Raw genomic sequence first — 27,391 nt, 5'->3', positions numbered from 1 at the left:
AATAAAAACAGCGCAAGGACACAGGACGAGAACGGAGAGTAGACACACACGGCGCTGATAGCATCTCTGGTAAGATGGCACTTCTGATTTTTGCTATAGGTCTTTAGAGCTCGCTTGTTGAGTGCAAATGTCTCTGCCGAAGAAAAAAATCAGCTGTGGGAACATGACCGAATTCCTACTAAAACAAAATGTTCTCTTCTCGAGATATTTGTCATTTCTTAATGAGCCTTGAAACTTGTGTAGGCGTTGTAGATGCAACTATAAAAGAAACTGACACTAAACAAATTTTGCGCACGCAATGCACTCGAAAGCATAAAAGATTCAAGGACGGATTGAATACGAGCGCATTCGTCGGAACTACCGCAGCCGAGGTCAGCAGGAATTCATTGCCAGCCTTCGAACGGGCGAGCAAGATACAGGTGGGCTCGACGATAAAGAAAGTCTAGATTACACCTGTTGTCCGCGCTACGTGATGAATGACAGGCTGGTGGTGAGGCTCATCGTATCGAGAGACACTGTGGTAGCAATTTTTGTGAATTCGAAGCCATGACGACTACTCGTATCCAGCTTGAAGAAAGAAGGGAGGAGGAGGGCTCTGATTGGCTCTGTGTTGACAGACTTGCACAAACCAGCGGAAATAAACAGGCTTCTTAGACGAAACAAGATGCGTTTTTCGCAGGCGATTTAAGACTTGGAGTCTACATTGAGCTCCAGACGCTGGCTTTGAGCTAGCGGAAGCTTCCGCGTATGAGGTTCTTCAGGAAGGACGAAATTACGGAGCATAACTTGCCTACGGCGTATAACTTGCTGTGAGAAAAATGATTTAATGTCGATATTGATCATTTTTTTACAAAAATAGTGAAAATCTTCTGGGTATGCCGGGCGTTTGTAATGATTTAACTCAGGTTTTTCTTTTAAAAGCCGTGAACGATACTGCGGTGCGGTCTGTGCATGAGGATAGTGTGGCTGGGCGGACACTATATGCTGGAGCGCGATCAAAACACGAATAATAAATCAAAACAGGTTTAAATATTTCGTTTTAGGGCGCAAATTTATACATATGAATTCCGCATGAACTCATGGTTGGTCGGCTATTATGCTCTCTTAGCAGTAGATTTTAAAGCTGCCGTCATTATACCCACTTTGAACGCGAAAGCTGGTTATTATTACTGTACAAGGTGACGAACCTTTAATATGTTTCTTGATCCCTGAAAGGAAAGATAAACTCAACATTCAGTGCCCTCTTCTGGCTTTCAGTGTCTGGGGTAAAAATTGGGCACGGAAATAGACTAAACTGACAGGTATACATGGTACTCTAAAGAGAAACCTTTGCATATGACATCGGTAGCTGTATTTTTCTAAATGCTTTCCAGTTCAAGTTACTAGTGGTGACCACAGAACAAAAGTTGGGCTGGGTAAAAGAGATTGAAAATGTGCTCGATGGCGAATAAAACCTTGCATATCTTCATGAGAGAAAGTGCAATAAGCTACTCGTGCAGCCATGGTAACAACGTGCAAAACGTTATTCATACCAGCGCTAGAAAAATAGCCAAGGACGAAGTAAAAGTCTCTAGTAAAAATTCCTAAACAGCGGCAAGCTTAATTTCTCTCAGTAGCGCAAAGCTGACCTAGACACAAAGATGCTGCTTTTTTCACGCCTTGACATATTTGAAACTCAAAGACTTGAAAGAGACAAGATATCTATTTCAAAATATCAATGGAAAATACTAATTATTCACAGAAACTTCTGTGCTAGCCCATGATATATTAAGCTCTTGGTTGAACCACAATTATGTTATTCAGCTCTAAGATTCTGTCGGTAATGTATTGGATGTTTTGTTTTCATTCCTGATACAATTGTTTAGCACAACGAGCCTCCAACTCGTTTTGTTGAAAGCGAGGATGTTGATTTTGAACATTGTTTTGACGTGTATTTACAAATTGTAATGCATAGCTTTTTTGAAAGTTTGAAAGTTTATGTAACATAAAGCATGAAATACTAACGCACAACTTCAGGGAGCCATCAAAAATATTTGTACGCAATCTTATTATTGCCCTTTTTGTCTAAGGACGCTCAACATGGAGTCAACGGTGAGGATAAAAAATATTCCTACCGTTATTTTGACCCCGCTTACTTCCTGATGACATTGCTGCGGGAATATCGTCTCTGCGTTCCGTCCTCTCGCAATGTATTTGTGTTACGAATATAAAAAAAATATCTTGAAAAGGGGACGTTTGACTCTCCTAATATTGAGATCGGACTATAATTGTCTGCCGCCTTTTTAATTTATGTATTTACTTCGATACCTACAGCGCCCGTTGTTGGCATTAGTGTAGGGGGGATACAAGGAGGAAAATACATTTTCATCCAGATAACACTATAAAAAAAAGGTAAAAAAACACAAGTACAAATAACAATACCTACAAAAATAAAATACAACGCATCCTAATATGAAAACAAACGAGTACAAATGGAGATTAAAAAACACACGAAGGCAACGAAAAAGTTTTTTTCGATTGCCATAGAGCCATCACACTGTATTAACTCAAAAATAGTACATACTTTTGCGAAAAGAGCCGACTGCAAAACAGAAATGTTGTTCGTAAATAAAAACTTCGTTTAGAAATTTCACAGGAAGACAAAACGCATAGCAGTCATATACTCATTATGTTAACAAACGACGGGCCAAAGTATTTTCAAAAGCAGATGGCGGGGCTGTCGCAACCTCCTTCGACAATTTATTCCAACCATTGACTGTTTTGGGTGAGAACGAAGTTTTAAATAAATTTATACGGCACATATATTCTGGAACTTTCTTGAGGACTTCACTACTTCACGAGACGTCTGTCTGTTTGGTAAATAATTTCTATTCGTTTGTAGAATATGTCATAAAAGTTCTCTCAGAGTGCGTAAAACGATTGGAAAGATATAGAGGAGAAAGGAAAGAGAGGTGGGTTAACCAGGCAGTCCCCGGATGGATACCGTACTGAACACATAAATGTTAATTTGAGAGAATAATAGGTCATGAAGTGTTCACTTTGCTGTAGAGCAATTTGTTGAGCGAGTTGATGCAGGATGCAAGAGAACGCTGTGTAAGTGCAGTTCGTGTACTGTCTTAGCTGTGCCGCCATTCTGTTGTGACTTTTTTGTTCTTTGAGACTCACTCAGAGAAGGTACAATTACAAAGTTTTTGCTATGCTGCACTTGATTTAAAGATTATACTGCAGAATGGACAGGGGATGTGTATAGGCTTCGTCTCTACTGTTATTTTCAGTCTGGAAAACTGGATAAAATGAATCATAGCGCTCCACGCATGGCATAGGTTTCAAAGGATGCGGCCTTCAACAGGGCCCTATTGTGTTCACGTGAGGAGATATAGCTATGCTGCCAGGAATCACGAGCGTGTTTTTAGTTGGGACACCCCACTGCGCCAGATAAGCTGTACACGCGAGCGTCCGTTACAGCCCAGCGATAAGAGTTCTAAGAAAGATACACCAGAGACAAAAGTCCAGCGATAACAGCGGTGCGGCGCGGGAATTCGGAAAACATGTTGAAACGAAAGCAGAGCCTACGCTGCTTCGGGCTGTTCTCACCGTTTCTCAGTCAGCTTTGCTTATCTGTTGAGCGGTAAACACAAGGCAGGGAAATGTGAGTGCCGAACGGGTGATGAGGAAAGCTCAGCAGAGGCCTACCTGGTTTGTGTGCTTGACAGCTCTCAAAACTCAAATACACGAGCAATGCAGAAATACCGCTGATAGACAGCGGCTGCACGAAATTGAAACAAAAAAATAGTATGCTTCAGTGACTACGAGAACAAAAAAATGGTTAAGTACTGCACTATTCCTAAACAAATAACTACAGTAAACAGAAGATCGAAGGTTTAACAAGTCTTCTTTAGTACTCCGTAGCTCCCGAGAGAGCAGATGTAGAAGTTTTAGGTGATATGTTTGTTAAGAACCGACCAAGAGAATCAATCATAGTTGCTTTGATTCGGTGTGGCACCATTGCTTCATGCCTGAAACTTTTGCGGAATTCCGCAGACTTTTCCGGAGATGACGCAGAAATCATATCGCATCCTATCATTCTAGAATGAAAGCTCCGCAAGCTTGGAAAAAAAATTCTCAGCTATATATGCCTTATTTTTTATATCCCTATTAAGGGCGTACAATGCACATAAATTCTGTAGATTTTCCGCAGGTTCTCAGAAGAAACAGAAGCTTTAAAGAAGGTGCTGCTTCCATCACTGACTGGATGACAGGATGTACATTAAAACTTCCTTAATTGAACCGGGTACCCAGCGATTGTTGTATAATACCGTTGCGGTGTTTTATGTTTATTTTGGTTAGGAAAAGTTTAGCAAGGTCAGAAGCGCGAACACTTGATATTAGATAAAATTTTAAATGAATAATACACCTCTTATTTGTAGTTTGAGTGGTCGTGGGGATAATAGTAATGTATAGACGTAAACATTAACCTTTAGTAGCAATTTAGTAACGGCAATAGTACAGAGGTTGAAAGGTCCTGCAGTTTTCTTGTGGCTTTTGACTGAACAAGCATGACGGAGAGAAAATGTGAGCAATAGCGAATGACTTCATGGGAACACGAAAAAGAGTTCTGTCGATGAAACGTTAAAAACTTCCAAAAGAAAATCGAAGGGACTCTGCAATGAACCTATTTACTCCTCAGTAAACAAAACAGAAACGTTGCAAATAATATCGACAGAAACGAACATGCGCACATACAGAAACATCTGCAGCGTCTATCAGGAGATAATCAGGGGACGATCATGTCCAGACTGGAGTGGTACAAATCGCTTTGATGTGAATGTATGCTTTTCAGATTTCCACAGAAACTGGCGTTTTAAAGACGCTCTGTCCCCGATATTAACCGGCATATGCGTAACTCGAGATATATGTAAATGCCTTTGCCTTTAAGCCAGTCTCAGAAATAGTAAGAATTTCAAAGATGATAGGAATACGTCAAAATGGCCAGTAATATCTTACTGGTACCTCCAATAACAAAGGAAACAACCAGTTTACGCACACAGAAGAAAGAAATATTTCGCCTTTTTTCTACTAAGCTCTAAATGACTTTTGTATACAATAAGCCAAAAGGAACACTCGTTAGAAAACTGGACAAAGTATGCTTCTTAGATATATTTGCGAAGTAATCATTATTTGAATGTCCCAACTTTTTTTCCTTTTGTATTGGAGGGACCTGTAGATTGCGGAAAGCAACTAGCACCCATGTCTTGAAATAATCCTGTGATAAATATTTCTTAATAAGGGTGGGATAATTAGGTGTTGCAAAGAACAGAAATACATAAAGAGTTATTGAGGGGTTTTCACAGAATTTTAGTAATGCAACAAAATAATGACTTTTTCTCTCTTTCTGGAATTAGCTAAATATATAAACACAATAGAATTCTTCCTAAATGATTAAGCGCAATAAGTCTTAGTGGTTATTTTAACAAGTTCTTTTTAAATTTGTTCGCTGGTCGATGGAGTGTGGTGTGTTACATTTTAAATTATTCACGGAGACTTTGAAAGGGTGCTGCCCAGCTCAGCTCAAGGAAGTACACACGACCCACTAGCTTGTTACAACTTATCGTTATGATCCCGGTTTACAGCAGCTATAATGAAAAAAAAAAGCCCAAAGCTAATAAAAAAGCGTTTACACTTGAAGCCTTTTATTGTTACACAGATGTTGAAAAGTTTTAAACAGATATAACAAATTTTTCGACTGATAGCCGTTAAACTCATTTCTCATGAATTGTCGAAAAATACAATGTTCTCTGAGTCTCTACTGGTCCACAAAACGTCCCTTTATATAAACCAGTGCTTTTAAGCTCATATGCCTGTCATCCATGCAATTGCTAACATTTGGCGATCCAGGAGCTTGTTAAATATCTAGATAAACACCTTCACCAACATCTACGTGTCTAAAAAATTAGGGTCATTACGGCTGTCATGTGTCAACTGTGCAGATTTCCGCCACTCCGCCTTTGATGGGTGATTTTGAAGCATTAATGGAACATATTTGTGGAACCTCTGTGGTTACGGTGCTCGGCTGCTGACCCGAAAGACGCGGGTTCGATCCCGGCCGCGGCGGCTGAATTTCGATGGAGGCGAAATTCTAGAGGCCCGTGTACAGCTAAGATGTCATTGCATGTTAAAGAACCCCAGGTGGTCGAAATTTTCGGAGCCCTTCACTACGGCTTCCCTCATAGCCTGAGTCACTTTGGGACGTTAAACTCCATAAACCGAACCAAACCTATTTGTACATATGGTGCTGCGTTATCCAGAAGTTGTATAGATTACAAAGAGCAAATTTTAAATTTCAGCAAGGAGATTAGTCAGTTCTATCAGTTATGGTATCAAACTGTAACTTCCAGACATGAAAGAAAATCATGAGGTGTTAGTTATTTTCCAAATAACCGAAGGTTGGGGGGACAGGGTATTAATATTCAGTTGCTTTGAGAACCCCATTAGGTGAATGTAATATATCAAGAAGAGACCCCGAGATTACGCAAAATATGCTAAAAAAGGACCCGGAATAACCATGTGACCGCAATATTTAATGAAATTAGCCATAATTTTTGTGCTTTAAGTGAGAAAAGTGAAATGGTAGAAGATGCGATATCGGCATGGAACGTCGTTGCATTGTGTAGAGTTCTTTTTATTGTTATGTGCATAATCCTTCGTATTGTTTCTGCGTAGTATGCAGTGATATTGAAAATGTTTAAAACGATTGAGAGGGTCTATATATTCGTGCATGATAAAATTCTGGTGCAATAACCCCTGAATTGAAAGGTGAATAAATTATAATTTTACTTATCATTGAGAACCACGTTTAGTTTACTACTCACCAATGGAAAACGTACCCTAACAATAAAAAAAAATGCTCCCGCTGAAATATTTTCACTCAGCCAGGAAGCTGTGTAATACTCGCTCTCTGCAAGGTGAACAAAGTTACCCGCCCTTAATTTCCTCCTTTTTAATCTCCATCCGAGCAGCTATGTTTACATGAATAAAACAGAATAAACTGCGAAGACCTCGCACTACTTTAGTCTACGATGGTCCTCGTGTCGTGATAAGTTTGTTTTATGCAGCCTACTCGGGCCGATCGCGACGCTATGTTCCTCTCGAAACGTTTATTCGTTAATACTCTGTGCCAATGGGAAATGAACAGTGTTGAATGTGCGCAATACCCGACCGCTAGATTTTGGTCCGGAATGTCTAAAAGCAGCCTTTCTAATGATATGAATGAGCTCCAGGTGCCTTCTTTCTTGGTCAGCGAAGTGGCTGCAAGAGAGTCGTGTACATTCTCCGAGAAAAATGGCGGAGCCCAGCGGTATTCTGAACAGCCCTGCATTCCAGCAGTAGAGGCCGTTAGAGCAGTCGTTTCACCTGGTTGCGCAAGGCCAGGTGAGATGATCGCTCCTGTCCGCGTTTGCGGCGTTGCCTGAGGGCGTCTTCCATGTTTTTTTCCTAGTTGCGGAAATGTTGCGGCACCCCACGCAACCGCATTCTTGAGGAAGAAGAGAGAACTCGCGAATGCGCAACTAGAGGGGGTAAGAGTTCTTTGTGCGACAACTGCGCACGCACTCATTAAGAGATTTGCAACCACTGAATGTACGGCGAAAGGGCTGCAAAGCAGTCAAGGCGAGATGAAACTCACCGCAGGTAAAATTTTGCATGCGAAGAATGCATCTGCAAAGAAATGTGAATTCTCCACGCACGGTATTGTGAAAACAGGTCGCAATAATGCAAACGATGTTATTTTTTTTTGCTGAAACGCACAGGGCTTTTTTGGTTTAACTCTCACCCAACTACTTCAAAAAAAAAAAAAAACATTAAGAAATGTGTGCAGAAACCGAAGCTATGTTTTATAGGTCCACAGGAGGGCGTCGATTATTAGCGTAGTGCGAAGATTAAGAAAAACTGCCTATTGAGACAATGAAACTAAATCGATGTTGTTGGCGGTCGGTTATCACAGTAAAAAGTATCGCTTATTAGACTCATGGAGATTACAAACGAAAAGCATAATTCACCTTCGAAATTCCCACTGAAACTTTTGAGTTTCCACCTCCCTTTGGCGTCTTCAGCGAAGTGAAACTTGCTCCACTATTCATAGCCAGATAAATGTAAAAGGTCCAAAGTGGAATTGTATAACGATGCATGTACAGTGAACACGCGCTGCCTTCGCTTGACGTATAGAATACTCCCCCTATTGCGATGATAGCTACTCTTTGCACCTGGAAGTACAGACGAAGCCTGATACAGTGGAAAGATATTTCAAACTGGCTAAACTGAAACATCCGCCTTATTCAAACTTAAACTTTCGCCAGCAAGCATAACTTGTATTAGGCTCACTCTGCATATTTCGAACCAATATTTAGACTCATTCAGTTCGAATTGCCTGATGCGATTTTTACCCCCGTAGCTCTTTAAATGCTTGTTTGCAGTACACAGCGCAAGAATGAACGGAACACAAGAGCAAGGAGGGCGAGAGGACGGAGCGCTGGACTAGCAACTTTTATTTGGAAGAGAGTTCTTTTTCAAGTTCGTTGCTATGCGTGCGAGTGGTGGTTTGTGTTGAGCTATCACTTGAGCTGAAGCTTTATCCCTTTTCAGAGCTTCACCCTTTTGAGATTTCAGTTGGCTTCTGGTCGTGACTTTTGTTTTGCTTGAGTCACGTTGTTTTTGCTACAGCTGGGTTCTTGTCTTTTTTTTTCGTTGTTTATTACCTGCTGTCCTTTTGCCCTGGTCATGTGGCCTGATATGCCCCTCTTAAATGGTGTTCGACTCTTTTCAAAATAAAAGTTGTTAGTTCAGCGCTCCGCCCTGTCGTCCTCCTTGTTCTGGTGTTACGTTCATTCTTGCGCTGTGTCCTGCAAACATGAAAACAAACCAACTCGCCCAACATCAAGTGTTTATTCGAATACAGCTGCTCAAGTTCTGTCGCGTTTAACTCCCTCATAAGAATGATTGCCTGTATTTACCGTCACTTAAATGGGATGTTAAAGTTAGGAATACAGGTCCAGATGAACTGACTGGTCTAGGAACCAAAGAAAACACGTCATTACTTCAATAAAAAGAGCAATCCCGCAATGTCCTTGTTTCGAAGTTCACCGTCCTCCTATCTCCACACTGCACACAAGGTACAAGAGCAGATATCATTTTGCGCCTCGTTTCGCGCAAATCCGTAATCGCGGCCCTAATCGCGATGATATCAGCGGGAAACTCTGCGTTTCTGACGTCAGAAATATTACCTGCTCGCTGATACTTGCTCCGAGCTTTCAGAGCAAGAAAATGCGCCGTTTGTTCACGGCTATCTGCGTTTTTTCGTAAATAGGTCGGTCGTGAGTTGAGCAACTGATCGTGTGCATGACAACTGTCCCAGTAATACCCGTGACGTCATCTATGCGGCACGCTAAGCTCAGCTGAGTTTGTTTCCTTGTCTTGTTGCTTTGAAATGGTTTTGTTCTATATTTATACATATATAAAAACGATTTACCCTAACTAAGGGAGTGACACCTAGGAAACATAAGCAATCATCAACTAACTACACTAAAACCATCAGACTTTGAGTTCACAATACAAAATGTATAGATGTTATGCAGTGTGGTTTGTGCAGGTATAAACGTTTGTAAGTGCATAAATCTTGGAAAATGCTTAGTTGTGCACGTAAGGTGTAATAATATAGTCATAGTTGTAAAGATTTATATTTACAGATATGTTTTGCGCCGTCTGTTTCCAATGATCTTAAGACGGGGCAAAACATATATGTACATATAAATCTTTAAATATAAATATAATATAATATAAATATAACTCTTTAAATATATATATATATATATATATATATATATATATATATATATATATATATATATATATATATATATATATATATATGCATTGTGCACTATGTGCCGTACTTTGCTACCTGAAGCAGGAGCTTTTAGCTCTTGCTCCTTTTTCTCTGTAGAGAGAAATAAAAGGGAAAAAAAAGAAAGAAGACATGAAGGAATGAAAGCAAGTAAGCAAGCAAGGTGTTCGATAGGTATCGAGTGTCTTTGCGGACTGGTAAGAACAGCAAAAAAGAAAAACATTTGCTTGCGGGAACCAACAGCGTTTGTCTGATTTCCGCACTTTCCCTTGCCATGGTCCTAAAGCGGGCCTGAACTGCTGCTTTTGAACTTACGCAGTATGCCAAGTGACCGCCTGTTCACCAAAGGCATCGTCAACGTTCCAGCTTGTAACCACAATTTAAGCGCCGTTTTGCGCAACACGTGTAGTTCACAGTTGACAAACATTGCCAGGACAGCGAGCGATAATGTAATATTATTTTTCAGCCCCAGAAGCAAGCTAAATGTATCCTTTCAGCGCCGCTATCTCACTGATAGAATCGAGTTTGCTCAATCAATGTATGAAGAAATTCAAATTCGCTTCGGCCACCAGTAGTTCGAAAGAGCGAACGATGAGAGGCTCGTTGGTTGGCCTTTTTTTTCGTTAAAACATACGGCGCCTGTGGAGACGGAGATTAGCTCAGTAGGAAGTCACTTATACAGGTACTGCCGTGAACGGCCCGTCTTGAAGAAGGTAAAGCTGGGAGGTGACAACAGCGCTGAAACGTACATTGAAAAGAGAAGAAGGAGCGGTCTACAACAGCTAAGCGTTTGTTTGGCCGGCGTAGAACATGCGTGTAGATGAGCGCAAGTAAACTAAGAAAAGGTTAAAAATGAAAGAGCATGATGAAGATGAATATTAATGCGGAAGGGAAGCCTTGGCTAATGAGCGCCTTAGTACGAGTTGTTTAATGTGGGGTCAAAGACCCATTTCCCAAGCATTTCATCCATGATAGCCGACCACCAGGCCAGGGCAAAGTATCACCGATAGATAGGCACCTTGCTACAGTGGGAATCGATGCAGCATCTCCCCCGCATGCGAGGTGCGTGGTCAAACTACGAGGCCACCGCTGCGGTAAATGGAGTAATAGTCTCTGCTCTTACGGGCGAAAAAAACACTGCAACACGATTGCGCCGAGGCAGAGTGCGCATGCCTTGTCGTCGTCGTGGTTAAAAACGCGCGGACTGACCGACGTCGCGCTGACGCAGGCCCATTCTTCTTGCACGAAAGCCTTGCTGGCGAGGCGACGGGTTTTGTGCGAGTTGCTTCCTAAATGTACGGCATTATCCGATTGCGGCTGACAACCACACCCACCTCAGTGAGTAATGAAATCGCGGCTGGTTAATGTTATCACTGATACTGAATGAGCGCCCGTGCATTCTTTGGTTGGATCAACGCCCTGCCTTGTCTTGCACGCGCAACGTTTTGCGCAGGTAAATGTGATAGTATTCCTCGTATTTAGATAGTATACAAATATATCAGGGGCACTTAAGGAACTTACGTGAGACTAGGGAAAAAGCATAGAAAATTCTATTTTAATTATACTCCAATTATATTATAATCCCATTGTAATTTCAGTTCTATTCTTTTGTAATTGGCGAAGTTGTACGTAACAGTAGGGACTAATGCTGGTTAACATTTTGTATTGCCCCGACTTTGATGACGTCACACCGTTTCGTCCAGTCGCTAGTTTTGTAACGGCGCCACTTTTTTATGTGCCGCCGGGTTTTCGTGTCAATGAGCTATGTGATGTTTTCGCATTAAAATTACGTCACGAGTGCTCCGTCTTCGTTGACTGATCCTGACGGCGATGTCCTTTCGGACAGGGCATAAGGACGGACCCTTGTTGGCGAAGGCTCTGAACCTGCAGATGTTGGCGCTGTCCCTCGAGAGTGACATTGCGCCAGGCGGCAAGGGTCGATGGCCTGCCATGGCAGACCATTAAACTTAATGCGCGTGGCGCATCGCCTTGAAATTTTGAATTGACGTTGTGGTAGGGGGGAATTTAGCTTAGTTGCGGGCTCAGCGCAGCCATTCATTCAGCTGCCCTGCTGCTTATGTCAGTCTAGAGAGCACTGTCTCTTCTCCTGTCTTGTCGCCTTGCACATTAACCTTTACCTTCCTCCTAGACTTTCTGTCTGGTGTCGGCGCGGCTGGCAGACCTGCTCGCCCTGTCAAACCAGGCGCAGGATATACTCAGCGCTACAGTTGCGTTACTTAATAAACTAACGTTGCCTCTCACCTAAAACTTCGCTAGAGAGCTTTAGTGCTTTCATAATCCGGCACTGCTGTCTCTATAGTTGACGGGCACTGCTCGCGCGAAAGCTATCGGGCAATTGAAGAGTGGCCTTGGCGTTTACCTTCAGGTGTACAGTTGGTCTTCGGCAAGGGGTGAAGTCTGGGTGCTCTCTTAATCCCCGTTGAGCGGACAGCGGCTACCTCTTCGGTCGGCGGCGGGGTCGAGCGCGCCGCGGGAATGGCGCCGCATCCAGCCACTCGCCTCCCAGCTCTGAGCGCTTTGCTTCGGCCAGACCGATGGGGATGCCGGGCTGGACAAGCCGGCTAAACCACATGCAGTGACGGACGACGACTACGCTGACGACCACGGTGCAGACGGAAGCGGTACAAACTTGAGCGCGAATAAGGACTGCCGTTAAGCGTGGACCGAACTCCGCGGAAACGGCGCTTGGAAGGTCTTCGATAAGAAGGAGGCTCCGCGAAGGCTTGTACGCGCGGCAGCGGTCCGGGCGTGTTTTAACGACTCGGAGGGGACGATATTTGGACCGGGAGGTCTGGGAACCAACCGGGAAAGAAGGCGAGTGGAGGGTGAGGATGTGCCGGCTGTCGTCAGCGGTGGACTCTACACTCCACGTGTCGTGAGCCGCTGTCGGCAGCTGTACGCGCGTTGCCTTTGCCTGCGGATGGGAGGAGAGATACTGGCTGCCCTCTTTCCGTCTCTCCCCCGGCGCAGGCTCGTCGTCTACCGGTTCACGTATCAGCGGTCTGAAGAGGAGGCTGCCGGAATGTGTCGCACCGGGTTCAGGGTTGAGGGGAAACGGCGGAGGAAGAAGGAAAGGAGAGTGAACGAGGAAATGAGCGGCCGCTGTAATAAAGGTTTCCACGGAGCATTGAAACGGCCGGCGCGCGCTCTGAGATAGCTTTGTCTGACGTCTGTGCCCACAGAGCACGGGAAACGGCAGGTGCGAAGGTCAACGCGCAGGTTGCTGGCTGGTTTGCACCGGTCGTTCTTCAAACCACTTGCGTAGAATGGTAATGTGACCGACAAAAACAAGCTTGGGAATATATATAGAAAAAGAGGGCAGAAATATAAACGCAAAGAAGGTGGCTAGAGGGCAGGTTTATTTGTTGAAAACTTTTCACCCAAGCGAAGCAAACATATATACTTCAAGCTTTATTGCCTAATAAATAAATGATTTTATATTTCGGGAAACTGTTTGATAACAGCTGATGGTAGTGACTGCCAGTTGCAGTCATTACGGTGTTTCCGCAGATCTTGTTTTTGTATATAAAATTCTATACACTTGCTAATGATAGCCGTCCCAGGTAAAAATGGGAAGTAGTAATGCTTGTAATTCTTGCTTGAAAAGAGCTCTCACTTTACTAAAAAAAAAGGTTTCAGTTGCCAGTATTCCGGTATGCTTAAATTACACGTTCCTATAAGAAAAAAAAAAGAGTCTAGAACTCCATTTGCAGTCGTACGTCCCTAGGAATCACCTGGACACCGTAGTATTCCGAACGCATTTCTTAAAAATTATGTTGAAAAACTGGTTTATATAATATCAGTCAATAATTCTCTTGGCTCATGCAGTGTACTAGAAGAATGAAAAGAGTATTTTATGTAGACGGTTCTAAAAAAAACTGCGGCCGAACTATAGCCCGACTCTACATTCTTATACTTGTAGCAACATACTCGAAGCGCGTAGTGCGCAAAAACCCGAAAGACTTCTGAAATCAATCAGGAATGAAATTCACTGGGACACCTAATTAGATTATGTGTAGGCGATGCGATAGCATTAGAACCTGTTGGTGTCTTTACATCGAGTTTCATGTCATTAGCTCATGAATGTGTTTGCAGACTCGTACACGTCCGTCTATACACAACCAGACGTCTCTCTCCTGTCCGCTATCTGATGGTTTGATGTTTCGCCGGAGGTTCGTGGAGTAGTGATGCAAAACTATCGATAGTACTATAGATATTATCTATAGTTGAGTCACTATCGAACTATCGATGGTAAAAAAGACTATCGAAAGTACTATCGATAGTACTTCCCATAGTTTTATTACTATCGATAGTAATTTCGATAGTTCTATTGACAGTACTATCGAAAGCAGTATCGATGCTACTTGTTATATATGGTAGTATCGATTATATAAAATCAACTACGCGTACCCGCTGCATTCTAAACTTGCTTTCCCTAGTGTGGTATGGAGGTTATGGTATCAGTAACTGACATGATTCGCCCGTTGTCGCGGCCTACGCGTCACCGAGCTCTGCAGACGTTCCCTACGTAAAGCTGCTCGATAAAATCTTAGCGTGCGAATGTCCTAGTTGCATAGCATGTGTGCGAAAAGCATTTCTGCAGAGGTTATGTCAGCAAGACGACGTCTGCAGTGCGCGATAGCACAAATGCATGATATGAATATTGTTACCATCAATAGTCTTACTATCGACAGTTTCACTATCGACAATCTTGCTATAGATAGTGGTACTATCGATAGTAATACTATCCGATAGCAACACTACCGATAGTAATACTATCGATTCTACCATCGATAGTATTGCTATCGATGGTAGACTATCGATAATACTATCGATAGTCGATTGATAGTAACACCATCGATAGTTTTTTACAGTACCGATAGTTTCAAAAAGCAATCGATACCATCCATAGTCAATTTTCTGATCGTTTTGCATCACTATCGTGGAGGCGTGACAAGGATGCATTGAAGGTACATCGGAACGTATAGTTGTCACTTCCAGTCCTGGAAATTATGTGACCGACGAATAATTTTTTAAGGCGGAAGCCTTTAATGCCTCATCGTTGTAAGCAGGAGTTGTCCACAGAAATGTCAAGCTTTTCAATTGGTCGAAACGGTCATGACGTCACAGTGCGCGAATTTCAAATGGGGCCAATTGTACTTTGGCTAGTAACCATGCAACCAATTAAAGGGGTGGTATAATGATGCTCAGTTGAATTTCTTTGGAGGAGAAATTCTAGAGGCCCGTGTACTGTGCGGTGTCTGCACGTTAAAGAACCCCAGGTGGTCGAAATTTCCGGAGCCTTCCACTACGGCGTCTCTCATAGCCTTAGTCGCTTTGGGACGTTAAACCCCATAAACCAAACCAAACCAAATAAGTGGAACTGAGGTTCTTATTTGCTTAATTAACATTAATTAACCAAGTAGCCTAATTAACATTTATAGTCAGACCAGATAAATAAATAAAACCGAGTCGGAAATTGGTCGATTTGGGGAATCGAACCAGGGCCTCCGGAGTGCGATACGAGCACGCTACCAGTCCGCCATGCCAGTACGATGGTTTGGAATGAACAAAGGCGCGTCTAGTAAATACGGTGTCTTCGTTCACTCCCATCTTCCTCCCTTCCCGTTACTGCGAGGTTCAGGTGTCCACCGAGATATGCGAGAAAGATTTCCTTTCCTCAAAAACCAATTTACGGACGAGCAAGGCGTACAGCCGAACGGGCGATGGCGTTCTGTGGACAGAGAGAGAGAGAAACAACTTTATTGCCATAGATTGGCGGGGTTTACGGCAGGTGGGCTTGGTGTGGCCCCCAGGTGGGGGCGACTTCGTGGGCCCACGAAATGAGTGCCAGTTGGATGCTCTTGTCTGGCCTTCTGAGGAGTTGGTTCCATCCGTCTTCGGAGGGAGCTGGCAGTAAGGTTCGAGGGGGCGGATTTCCCGCGCAACCCCAGAGGATGTGAGCCTGGGTGGCGATTTCTCCCTGGTAACAATTTTGGCAGACGGGGTCGTATTCCCCGTCTGTGACGAGTGAAAGTCTAGAATGGCTAAGGATGGAGTGTGTCTGCAACCTGCGGAGCAAGGTGGCTTGCGCTCGATTCAAGCAAGTCGGGGTGTGGAGGCGGGAACTGGCGTCTCATCTCTCTGTAGAGGTTGGTAATTTCGGCAAAGGTCTGGGGAGCCTCGGCAAGAGCGTCTGGGTCCGTGGGGCCGGCCGCCCGGTTGGTTAGTCCTCGGGCTAGTCGGTCGACTCCTTCGTTTCCAGAGTTTCCCGCGTGGGCGGGTACCCAGACCAGGTTGATCTTATGGTCGGGAGTGCAGCCGCGAAGGATGCGTGCAGCGGGGTGGCAGATAAAACCTGCCGAGTAATTTTGTATCGCTCTTTTGGAGTCGCTTAGGACTGTGCGCGTACGTGGGTCAGCGATGGCCAGCGCGATGGCGGTTTCTTCTGCCGCTGTCGGAGAGTGAGCTACTGTGGTGGCGGTGACGAGAGTAGATTACGGCGTGGTTGCACAAGCCGCGTATGTGTTTGCACTTTGCCGTGCAGCATCTACGTATATTGCGTGTTGGTCGGCAAGGTATGTGGCATCTAGTGCTTGGGCTTTCAGCTGACGGCGCGTATCATGGCGGCCAGGTACCATGTTTTCGGGGATTGGTTTTATAACTAGGCGGCTATAGACCCCTATCGGAATGGGCGTCGTGGGGTGGACGTCGCCTATGGGGTTGATTTAAACACGGGACTCCCCTGCAGAAACTCATGCGCGTTGTTCAAAGTTTTTTTCACATGTATACAGAAAGATCAACACAAAGAAGATTGTTAATAGACCTTTAAGCGCAATTTTCGTCACGTCACTTGTATGCAGCCACGTGACAACAACGATGGCGTAGCGTGTACGACAGGACTACTTAGAGTTCTTTCCTGTTATCGGCATCCCGGCATAGGCGTTTGTTATTAATTTAATCTACTTCCGGTAATGTCACGCGTTGCAGGTGAGGTCGGTCTGGCGGATGCAAAAACAAGGACACTAGCGTTGGCACAGGCATATTTACGGACATTTCATGCACGTGATGAGCCATCTAGACACATTCAAAATCAAACACACCTAGACAGCAAATAGGGAAACTGCAAGCACGTGCGAGCATTAACACGTAGGAGAGAGACTATGAATGCTTGCTCGAACGCAACACAGAACGCGTCACAATGAAAAATGCAGTGCCAGCCCCTTCGAAAAGGCTAAAAAGCTGCAATGTTTACAAAGATCCTGTTTGGTCACCTCGAGAGAATATTGTTCATTCATAAACGGTAATCTTTCTCGTATGGTTCCTTTTATATAAGTATTTCCTCTTATCCTTGTGCTTCACTGCGTACGACATTAGCGCCAGAGAAATCAGCAACGCTGGTGTTGGTCATGTCGCTCTATCAATAATCATCATGACCTATTAAATGAATTTCTGAATTAATAAGTAATATACAACACGGCTTGCCGCAGGGTTTCTCAGCTCCTGCGCAGCTGGCGACCGCCTCCGAACTTGCAGGTTAGTCGACGCGGATTTTTTAAAATTGCTCCAAAGATTTTGTTACAATTTTTAATGCTAAACTGATAAAAAGATGAGAATGAAAGACGTTCCGTGTCATGCAATCGATAGGGTTACATCGCACTTAGCAAGGTAAACACAGTTTGTGGATATATGTGGAATCCGTTATCGTTTTTTAGAGGCTCACTTTGGTGCGCCACAGTTTTTCTTTGTTCCGCTTTACTAGTTTACCCACTTTATTAGTTTAGAAAAAAAGCGCTCCTCCTTCTGCGTCAGCGAGGCTGTTTGCTGCTGGTTGATGTTTTAGCACTATCAAATCTGTTTCCAGCCAACTAGTAATTGGAAATCGGAAACATCTTGTTAATTCGGGCGATAAGTAGCAAATGGTTATTATGAATTGAAAAAATATTTAACCCCGCATAAGCACCAATGCACATTTAGTTTTACGTATCACATAAATAGCAGCACAATGAAATGAGAAGAATATCTGTATGGTGTGACATTACACGTGGGCTGAAATGGACCAAAACAAAGAAATAACTCAAGCTTTTTCGAGCGGCAAGAGCTTGAATTCCTTGAAAATCGGATTCCCATTTGCCTTAACTAATTCACCATGAAGCGTATAAATCCATCGCTAGATGCAGCCTCAAATATGCCTACATGAGGCACTTTTCATGGTGCATGTGTAGCAAGCTTGTGGACGCATCGCTCACTGCGTTCTGCTCTGCCATGTCGTAGTGTCCCTCCAGTGCACGTGTAAACAGTGGCGCCTTCTAGTGACCAGAAGTGAAAGCACGTCAACGGTGTGTTGAAGAAATTTTTGTCCCTAATTATTATCGGCAGGCGTCTATGCACTGCGAACCTTTTTTTTTTGTTCCAAGAAGAAAAAACTATGCAAATAGAAAAAAAATGTCACACCTGAATAAAAGCTAGCGAGCTGCTTTGCCAGGTGTCGCTGCTATGAGGAAAACGCTGGGCGGTCCACACCAGTATATCCGCATTTTACAGCGCATCATTCCAGCTGAGAAAATAATTATATGAAAGCCTTTCGCGTATTTTTACGTTTTTGTATATTTCGTAAGTTTAGCATACTGACTGTAGCCCCTTTGTTTTAATATCGCACGAGTGTGAACGATGTTCGCGTGTAAATCAGTAAACTCTTTTGGAGTTTAGGATTCAAACTTCTGCTTTCAGGCCTGGTTTCGGACTTCTTAAGGGAATAAAGATATCGGATTAAGGAACTTAAAGGCACTGAAGTGGAATCTGAACTCGTATTTTTACTGCTGGAACTCAATCTACACGTTCCGAGCGCTCCTAGAAACTTGGAATTTTTACCTGTGGGCCGATTTCCCTAAATAAAATCGGATTAATGTCCAGCTCCCGCCTCTTTATTTTTTTTTTGAATTTCCCGCATACGGTGGGAGGAGTCGACCAATCTTTAAGCCAGTCGCGTGGCGGCTTGCCGCTCTGCCATCGGCGGAGTGATACGTAATGATCGGCGAAAACAAAGAGTCCACGCGTATTTTTATTCCGTGGGCCTAATTTGCAGCTATGTAGTCTCTGAATAGGTATATTTTTTCACGGAAACCTAAAAAAACAAATAAAAGCGAAAGGAAAGCCGCCACGCGACTGCTAGAAAGGCACTCCGTGCTTTGGTCGACTCCTCCCACCGTATGCGGGGAATTCAAACAAAAAAGGCGGGAGCCGGACGTTAATACGATTTAATTAGGGAAATCTGCCGCACAGGGCAATAAATCGCAGTTTCTAAGAATGCTCGGAACGTGTAGATCGAGTTCCCGCGGCAAAAAGACGAGTTCAGTTTCCTCTTCTGTGCACCTTTAAAGCAAGCAGCCGCATACGACAAAGAACCACTCGCAATCTCATGCACAGCGCTGCCCCCTGCGTGCGTGGTATGCAAGGCAGAAGCTCCTAAAAGAATCAGGCATATCGCATCGCCTGTGAGTAAACGTGCCAAATATGATACATGTTCACAGTTCGCGACAGGTTTTACCTGGCTTCCATATCTATGCTACAGAAACTGTGTGCTGCAACGTGAGCGAAAATCTCCCGGACTCGGAACTCTTTCTAATGGTGGACGATGCCATGCGAATCAACCTTGCTGCTGTTTACTTCTTCACTGCATTCGGCTTTCTTATGCTATTGCCTCAATCTATGCGACACAGTACGCTCTTTTGCTACTTATAAAGGTTAATGGATGTTCTGAATAGCTCTTAAATGCGATTCAAATTGCGGTTTGCAGCACTAATGCATCCGTTATGTAAAGGAAACACTGTTTCATGTACTTATGCTTCCACCTAGCTGCTACCCTTGCATACTGGCAAACTACTGTTACGGTCGTTCGTGATGATGCTGTGAGCGTTGCTGCGGACGAATAATCCCATTATGAGCTCATCCCGCGCCAGAAAATACACGGAATCGTCGTCCTCGGCGAAGGAGAAAGATGAAAAGCATGCGTGAGGCCCGCGGCAGTTTAAGAGACCTTCGAAATTTACTATAGCAAAGCGCTGACCATCCAAAATAGTCCAGACAGAGCAGTTGTTGCGGGCAACGGTTCCATTTTCTTCGGGTATTGTGTTCATCCTCTTGGGCCAAAGCAAATTCCCGACGTGTTCTTGAAATAAGCAACACAGGACATGCATAATTCAGTGTGACTGAAGAGAGCAATGCACTTCAAGAGCGTTACAATCGTGGTACTCGCATTAAAAGAACAATTGAGAAGGAAAAGACACCCATATGAAGTTGCGGTGCGACGCTGCATACCATCGGAAATGCTCCAAGCACGATGACTTTGCCGTTTACACCATGTTTACAGCAGTCGACAGCTACACTGCATGCCGCCATCTTCCTACGAACAACGTTGCCAGGTTCATACTCCATTCTTTGCCAGATTTAGCAAGCGTCTAAAAGTTTAAACACAAACGCCGTCAGACACTGCGGCGTTCTTGCGTTGCCCCCTGAAACGCATGGCTCAGTGCGCAGCTTTCCCTTTACAGTAAGTAGATTAACTCTATGGAAAACACACTGCATGTAGTTAGGCCTAAGAGCTTGAATATCGTAAAATCATCTGAAAACCGAAGCTAGTCGTCGCTTATACCTGTGCGTGGTCGAGAGTGCGCGAAACATAAGTGGACGTCACCATTTACAGCCACTTATTGCGTTGAAGAATACAGCGGCAACATGTATTTATTCCGAAGCGTATCAGCGCGCCGCCATCTTGTCAACGCATTACGTAACGGGCCGGTTGCGTTCGCACAGTATGGTTTGTAGCGTGCGTACGCCCGCAAGAGGCGGTGAGATAAATAGCGTTCTGCACATTAGCATTCGTTACCAGCAGAGTCGCTGCGTGGGAAGCGTGAGAACCTTCGCGGAAACTCACCCTCATAACTCTAAAAAGGTGCTACTAATACTACTACTTATTACTACCGATAGCAACTATTAGAGGAAAAGGTCTGGGCGTATACTGAGGCTAGCGAGATGATAAGCAGGTCGGGGTACTCTTCGTGGACTTGATGCACCGCTTGACAGAAACTCGTCGCCACGCATAGACATTGTGTTTGCCCCAAACACTTAGAAAAACACTTCCCTAAGTACCCATGAAAACAAAGGGTCCACAAAGAGATTGAGGAGTGTAGTTTACCATTTCCCAAAGAAGCGATAACCATTGTAGACCGGTCGGTGTGTGAACGACCGATTCAGAGAACATGATAACGGCGTGCTCAAGGCGGTTGCACAGGGCAGCACTGCTTGGATTGCGGTGTACTGCGGAATTCCGCCGAAGAATATCCCACGTAAGCACGACAAAAAGCTGGTATGCGAGATTTGAGAGCCGGTATAGATAGCATAGGCTTCAGGGTGGTTGGGTAAGTGTTTCGTCTATAACAGCAACTGGAAAACAGCTTGCGGCAAGCGGTGAAATAGCGATGTTGCTTCAGTTTACAGTCTCCCCAGGAGACCTGTAATAAGATTCGTCTGCGTGATTCATCTTCTTTGCCTTTTCTGCGCATGCTTCGATTTATTCTGCTGCCCGTTCAGACTTGCTGAATCTCAGCTCTTGTTGGGCCCCTCGCCTCGTCATAGTTTGTGCCGCTTCTCCATTACACTGTAAACAGAAAGAAGTTAAATGGGAGTAAGATGTCCTCTAGCGCACACCCTTTTGTAAAGAGAGTGCGCTAGAGGATAGATTATTCCCTCTTTTACTCCCATGTAAATGTATTCGTGTTCACAGCGTATGGCGCAGCTGCTGATCGGTGCTTAGCATTTTACCGCGATATTGTTAAGGCTCCTATTCTTCAGAAAGTTCGGTGTCGACGTTGTGAGCGAAACACCAGGTGGCCCACCTGCCACCGAGGTCACGTGACCTAGTGAATCCATCACAACCTGCCCACTGTGACAGGTGCCACCCTGCCTACTGGACTGCGAGCAAACTGCACACTTTGGCAGGTGCAGTTCAATCACTGACTGCTCGCGAGAGGTGGCTGGCGAAGAGTAACCTGGGTCTCATAAGCCGCATCAGTGGCTTGATTTGAAACAGCCACTTGCCGGTGCAGTGGCGCATCGATTAATTAGTGCAGCACTGCGCTAGGAGGGGTGTGTGGACTGCCCGCGATCTATGAATGTACAACAGGGATAACTACAGCTTGCATCATAGCCTGAGTCGCTTTCGGACGCATAACCCTTACAAGCCTTCTAAATAATAACGATTAAAGTGACGTAGTATGGCCTACTGCGTAAACCAGGTTAACAAGTCCTGATTCTTCTACTATAATTTTATAAATGCAGGCAGATCAATAAATTTCTCAGGGGGCAGGAATATTCAGGAGCCAGCACGAAGTGGGCGGATGAGATTAAATAGCTTGCGAGGATACGGTAGCCGCACATGGCAAAGAAAAGGGTTAATTGGAAAGACATGGGAGAGGCCTTTGCCCAGCAGTGGGCGTAATCAGGCCGATGATGATGACGGCGCATAGAGGACTCTAGGCCGCTGTAGCGACTCAAAGGGGTGATTAAGTGTCCCCTATACTTTAATTCAATCAAAAAGCATTTAATAACTTGTTATCTTACACTCTACTTTCCTGACTATTTCGAGATGCTCGCAGTGTTCCGTTGGCGTAGTAAAAAAAATTATTGGAAGTTTTGTGTGGAAAGGCGATACCACGGGCATGTGAAAGCGACGAAAAGTGCCGCGTGATAGCGCCTGGTCAGTGCACGGGTAGAGTTGGGGATACACTGTTGGTGAGGGTGTGCGTCACTGCTGAGTTGACATACCTCGCACTGACGGTCAGCATTATGCGAGAGGTGATGTTACAAAAACTGCATACGGCATTGTGGTTCCAGATAAGTCGCTCAACAAAGCATAGCAGATGAAATTATCGGCGGCAGTTACACATGCCCTTTATTAATCTGATGGGTGCCGTAAATAACAGCGATAACATACAGACACTTTTATGGTTTAAGGGGGTTTAACGTCCCAAAGAGGCTCAGGCTATGAGGGACGCCGTAGTGAAGGGCTTCGGAAATTTCGGCCACCTGTGGTTCTTTAACGTGCCGTCTCATCGCAGAGTACACAGGCCTCTAGAATTTTGCCTCCATCGAAATTCGTCCGCCGCGCCCGGGATCGAACCGGCTTCTTTCGGGTCAGCAGCCGAGCACCATAACCATTGAGCCACTGCGGCTGCGAACAGGCAGTTTTGCTTCTGTAGCGAACCACGACGGCCGCGCCTGATGCCGCCTAGGAAAATGACTACGAAGCGCCACCCCGCTGCACGTGATCGCTTCGGTTGGACTGGATGTTTTTTTTTTTTTTGCGTCGCACGCCATGCATTCCATCCCCTGATTTATTTGTTCGCAAACCTCCCTTCACTTGGCGGAGGTGGGAATTTGCTGACGCCCTAGAGCTTCGAAGAAGTACGCTCCCGATAGCGACCATGCCTGAAGATTCCGGTCCTACTCCCGCTGCACCGCCGCCGACCGCCGCCTGCGCTGGAGCTTTGCCCCAGTGAGATACTGCTGTATTCAGCGGTACCGGAGTCCATGGCGTCGAGGACTGGTTGGCATCATACGAGCGGGTCAGTTCCCATAACAAATGGGACGATAGTCTCAAACTAATCTGTGGTTCCGGAACCACGGGGCTGACATCACTTCGTGGTCCGCCTTCAAGCGGAGTTTAGCGGATGTCTCCGGCTGGTCTGCGGTGCGCCAGCTGCGCCCGAGCACTTCTTTCGTGCAATCGTCACCTGATTGCCCTGAGCGGAAACACGACTCCATGCTGAAGTTCACGATGGCGAAATCACTCCGCTATTTTTGCGCATCTGCGGCCGAGATTGCGTGCCCCGAGGTGGGCGTGCAGCAGTAATGACTAAGTCTAATAAACAGGTCAAAATGCTATCTCAAGTAGATTAATTACGGCGGAAGCTACGTATATAATTTCTCGCCGTGCTTCGTATGTATTTCCGGGCGTAAGAAATTAATATGTCCTCTTGCTAAACTTGATGACGGGTAGGACAACTTCCGCTCCAGAAATCTGCTCATAACGGGCACGCCTTTTTGAACAGTGCTTTGAAGGTAAACAGCCATTCACTTGACGTCACATTGGACATTATGCGGGCCTTGAACTGTGAGCAAGCTGTAAAGCAGTTCTGCTCCTGCTTCGAATTTGATTTTTTCCGGAGAATCGTTTCCCACTCGCGGTAAGATCATGAAGCCACGTTTGTTATTCATCGCCTACTGTCTTTTATTCAGACTTTAAAGGCTGTTTACGCCGGCGCGACTAACGTCTAGTTTGTATTGATGATCGTGTTTACGCTAGCGATACTATTATTAGTCATTATACTGTTAGCGAACTTGCAGCAAACGTAAAAGAAGATATCTGGAGGGTTAGGAACGACACTGAGAACGACTGGTACTCTTCCTTTTCCCACGAGTGTTGCGGAACGATCTCCCAAGGCGTTAATGGCTATAAAGGCGGTAGTAATGATCCAGGCTTTCCCCCGTTTTGTCAATGGGTTAGGCATCATTACCTGTGCTGTCACACAGCAGCTGCCCGAGCATTCAAGGTGGTGTCATCTGTTATCATTGCGTCGTTTAATCGCTGACGTTTAGCGCCATCTGTACTAGAAGTACTGCATGCAATATTCTGCGTTGGGTGGGCAAAAATTTGTGACGGCAGTCGAGTGGAGCTTCAATTTGGGCTAGTTGGCGTAAATTACATAGGTCATCGCTCCCGTGTGATTTATCGTTTGTTTGCGCTATCTTAGAAAACTATTGCGAGTGGCCAGAGAAATTTGGTGGCGGCGCTGCTGGCTTTGTGCCGGCGTTTGCTCGAATCCACGACAGTGCAATCGGGGCGTAAACTGGCGGAAATTGTTGGCTTTAAAAACCGTTGGCGCCCGCGCTTATTTCGGGATCAGTTTCGTTACCGCCCTGACTCGACGGGCGGTATTCGTCGGAGACTGTGGATAACGGGAGCATTATGAATCGAAACCAGCGTGAAGCACATCCACCACCTTGTCACCCAAAACAGCAGAGTAGATCATTTGCACTTCCCGTGTTTGCTATGCAATCAAAAATTGCTGTTTAGAAGCAAAATTTAAATAATACATTCTGTGTGAGTTCGTGAGTGAGGTTGCTGAAATGATTTCCAGACGACTTTACTGATGTGTTCCGCGTCATACTGAAGAAATAACACAAAAGATGAGTGTTGCTCGCTAATGGTGAGAATAAATTAAGCCGCGTGAGAATGGTCTTAACTCTGGTGGTGAACTATATCTGGTTATGAGTTACTCGTAGAATTATCCATGCGTTAACCGTAGCAATGCTTGAATAATAGTTAAAACGAGTTTGTGGCATAGTTACGTGTCCTAACAGACCTCAGTTACTGCGCTCACAAGCACCCGAAAGAATCTCCAACTGACACTGTCACCATAGGAAGCGCGGGGCGTGAGAATAGAATGGGTGAAATATGAAGCCAGCCGTGAGTGTCTTGTAAGGCAACAGATCTCAGTAATTTTTCCCTCGGAAAGTAATGATGGCATATAGATCAGATGCCCCATCTCGTGACAGCAAGTAGTAGAAGAACCTGCGGTTCACAAGGGGGCGGGTGTCGGTGTAAACGGCTCATGTTCCCGGGCATCAATCAGCTCCCGGTTCTGGCAACGCAAGTCGAGGCCTGAAGATGAGCAAAGAACCTGTCAGGAACAACCGGAACGACGTTCATTGGGCGCGAACGGCTTGGAAATTTCCAATACGCTTGGGGCACGTTAGGAAGTCAACAGTGCTTCGAATAGATTGCTTATTGCATTTGTACTGTGATAATGCATCTTGCTCGGCTGTTTTCGTAGCGAGCTGCCGCGATAGAGAGAGCACTTTATTTGGCAACTTCGTTTTAGTCGCCGAGGATGGAACGAGCTTGTTTTACGAGGGCCCGTTGATCACCAGACTGGTCCGAGGCCAACCAGGCACTCCAGGAGGGTGGGGCTGGGTGAGGATAGTTGGGAGATTGTATGGCAGCTGCGCATGTGCAGAGGCAGTGCTCTAGGTTTGCGTAAAGTTTAGGGCAGGCTGGGGTGCCTCGGAGACGATGCAGGCTGCACCGTGCGGGCATGTTCATTATGTTTAGCTGTATTTTGCGGATTATGCGGAGTGATGGTTTTGGTAGCGCTGGATGGGTGGAAGGCGGTATCTTGAGGGCCTCCCCGAGGTCTTCATATTGGGTGCTTATGTTGCGTTGTTCAAGTCATCGTCCAGAGTCGCGGCGTCAGGATGAAATGCTTTCTAGGACGGCTCGTATAAGGCGTTAGCCGCGCGCGGGCACCGGCCAGGCCCTTTGCCTTCCAAATGTGCTTGCCTCCGTGGTGGCTCAGTGGTTATGGGACTTGGCTGCTGACCCGAAAGACGCGGGTTCGATCCCGGCTGCTGTGGTCGCATTTCGATGGAGGCGAAATTCTAGAGGCCCGCTTACTCTGCGATGTCTGTGTAGGTTAAAGAGCCATGAGTGGTCGAAATTTCTGGAGCCCTTCACAACGGCGTTCCTTATAGTCTAAGTCGCTTTGGCACGTTAAACCCCAATAAACCGTGCCAAACGTGCGCGCACTCGTTTTCGCCTGCGTATGTTCATCGAGCGATAAGTCGCGCGCATGGTCTCCCTAATCAGATGTGGCAGACGCTGTCTGTCAACAGCTAAACGCTATGGCGCCTTGAGATATTGGTGCACGATTTCTTGAAAAGGAAGCAATATTTCCACGAGGCGGCCATGAACAGCAATGTACAGCTGACACGTTATTAACAAATGAGCGTTTGTGTCCTTGTATGAAGAGATTGGATTATTATGTAGGACGCTTATCTGCCGGGGGAAACAATTGTATGTACTGTTTTAGCTTGTGTTATTTTATCATAAACAATACTAGTATCAGTTACTGCCAATGTAGCCGGTGTCTAGGTACAAGCACAAAACATAAGTTACGTTTTTTTGTTGTTTGTTCAAAGCAGTAACTAGCAAGGCTGTGAAAATCATGTAAAGAGCAGGCACCTTACGTGGTCGTCCACAATACGTATCGAAATAGCTTGTCAATGATGATTCGAAGACAACTGCAAGGACGGCTGAGTCCGTAGCAAGGGGGTGTGACACTCGGTCTTGCATCTATAAGAATACGATGTGTTCTTACCAGCGCCTCAAACGCTGAAACAGTGTCCAGTGACCAGAGCTCCTCTCTGAACAGATTGTGCACCATTTTACCATTCTACTGGAAGAGACTTGTTTGTCTGGTAAAGCGGACGAAGATGCACGAAATAATTCCCCGAAGAAACAAAGTAACGCCAAGGCGGATATTCAACGCCTTGAGGAAGGGTGCATCGGGGTTGCATCTGGATTTCAGACAAGGAACTTGGCCTCTTTTTCAGGGGTGAGAGACACTACCCCAAGAG

The 27,391-nt window shown here is 45.1% G+C and overlaps 1 protein-coding gene across 7 annotated transcripts in view; it reads right to left on the bottom strand.

Annotated features, from left to right (window-relative positions):
- Positions 1-27,391, bottom strand: part of LOC149325360 (solute carrier family 41 member 1-like) — a 152,062-nt gene that overhangs the window by 31,208 nt on the left and 93,463 nt on the right. Inside the window, exon 1 of one of the 7 annotated variants that reach the window (XM_089563783.1) lies at positions 12,276-12,915. The exons of 5 other annotated variants lie outside the window; for them this stretch is intronic. The gene's annotated coding sequence lies outside the window, so the exon portion shown is untranslated. Of the gene's footprint in view, positions 1-12,275; positions 12,916-27,391 lie in introns of those variants that run through there. One more of the 7 variants, XM_089563785.1, reaches the window with a different exon arrangement.

The sequence above is a fragment of the Amblyomma mixtum genome, chromosome 10 (genome assembly GCF_055824585.1).
Source record: "Amblyomma mixtum isolate Tamu chromosome 10, ASM5582458v1, whole genome shotgun sequence".
Taxonomy (NCBI): domain Eukaryota; kingdom Metazoa; phylum Arthropoda; class Arachnida; order Ixodida; family Ixodidae; genus Amblyomma; species Amblyomma mixtum.
Note: the sequence above shows the minus strand (reverse complement) of the source record. Positions and strands in the feature narration are given on the sequence as shown.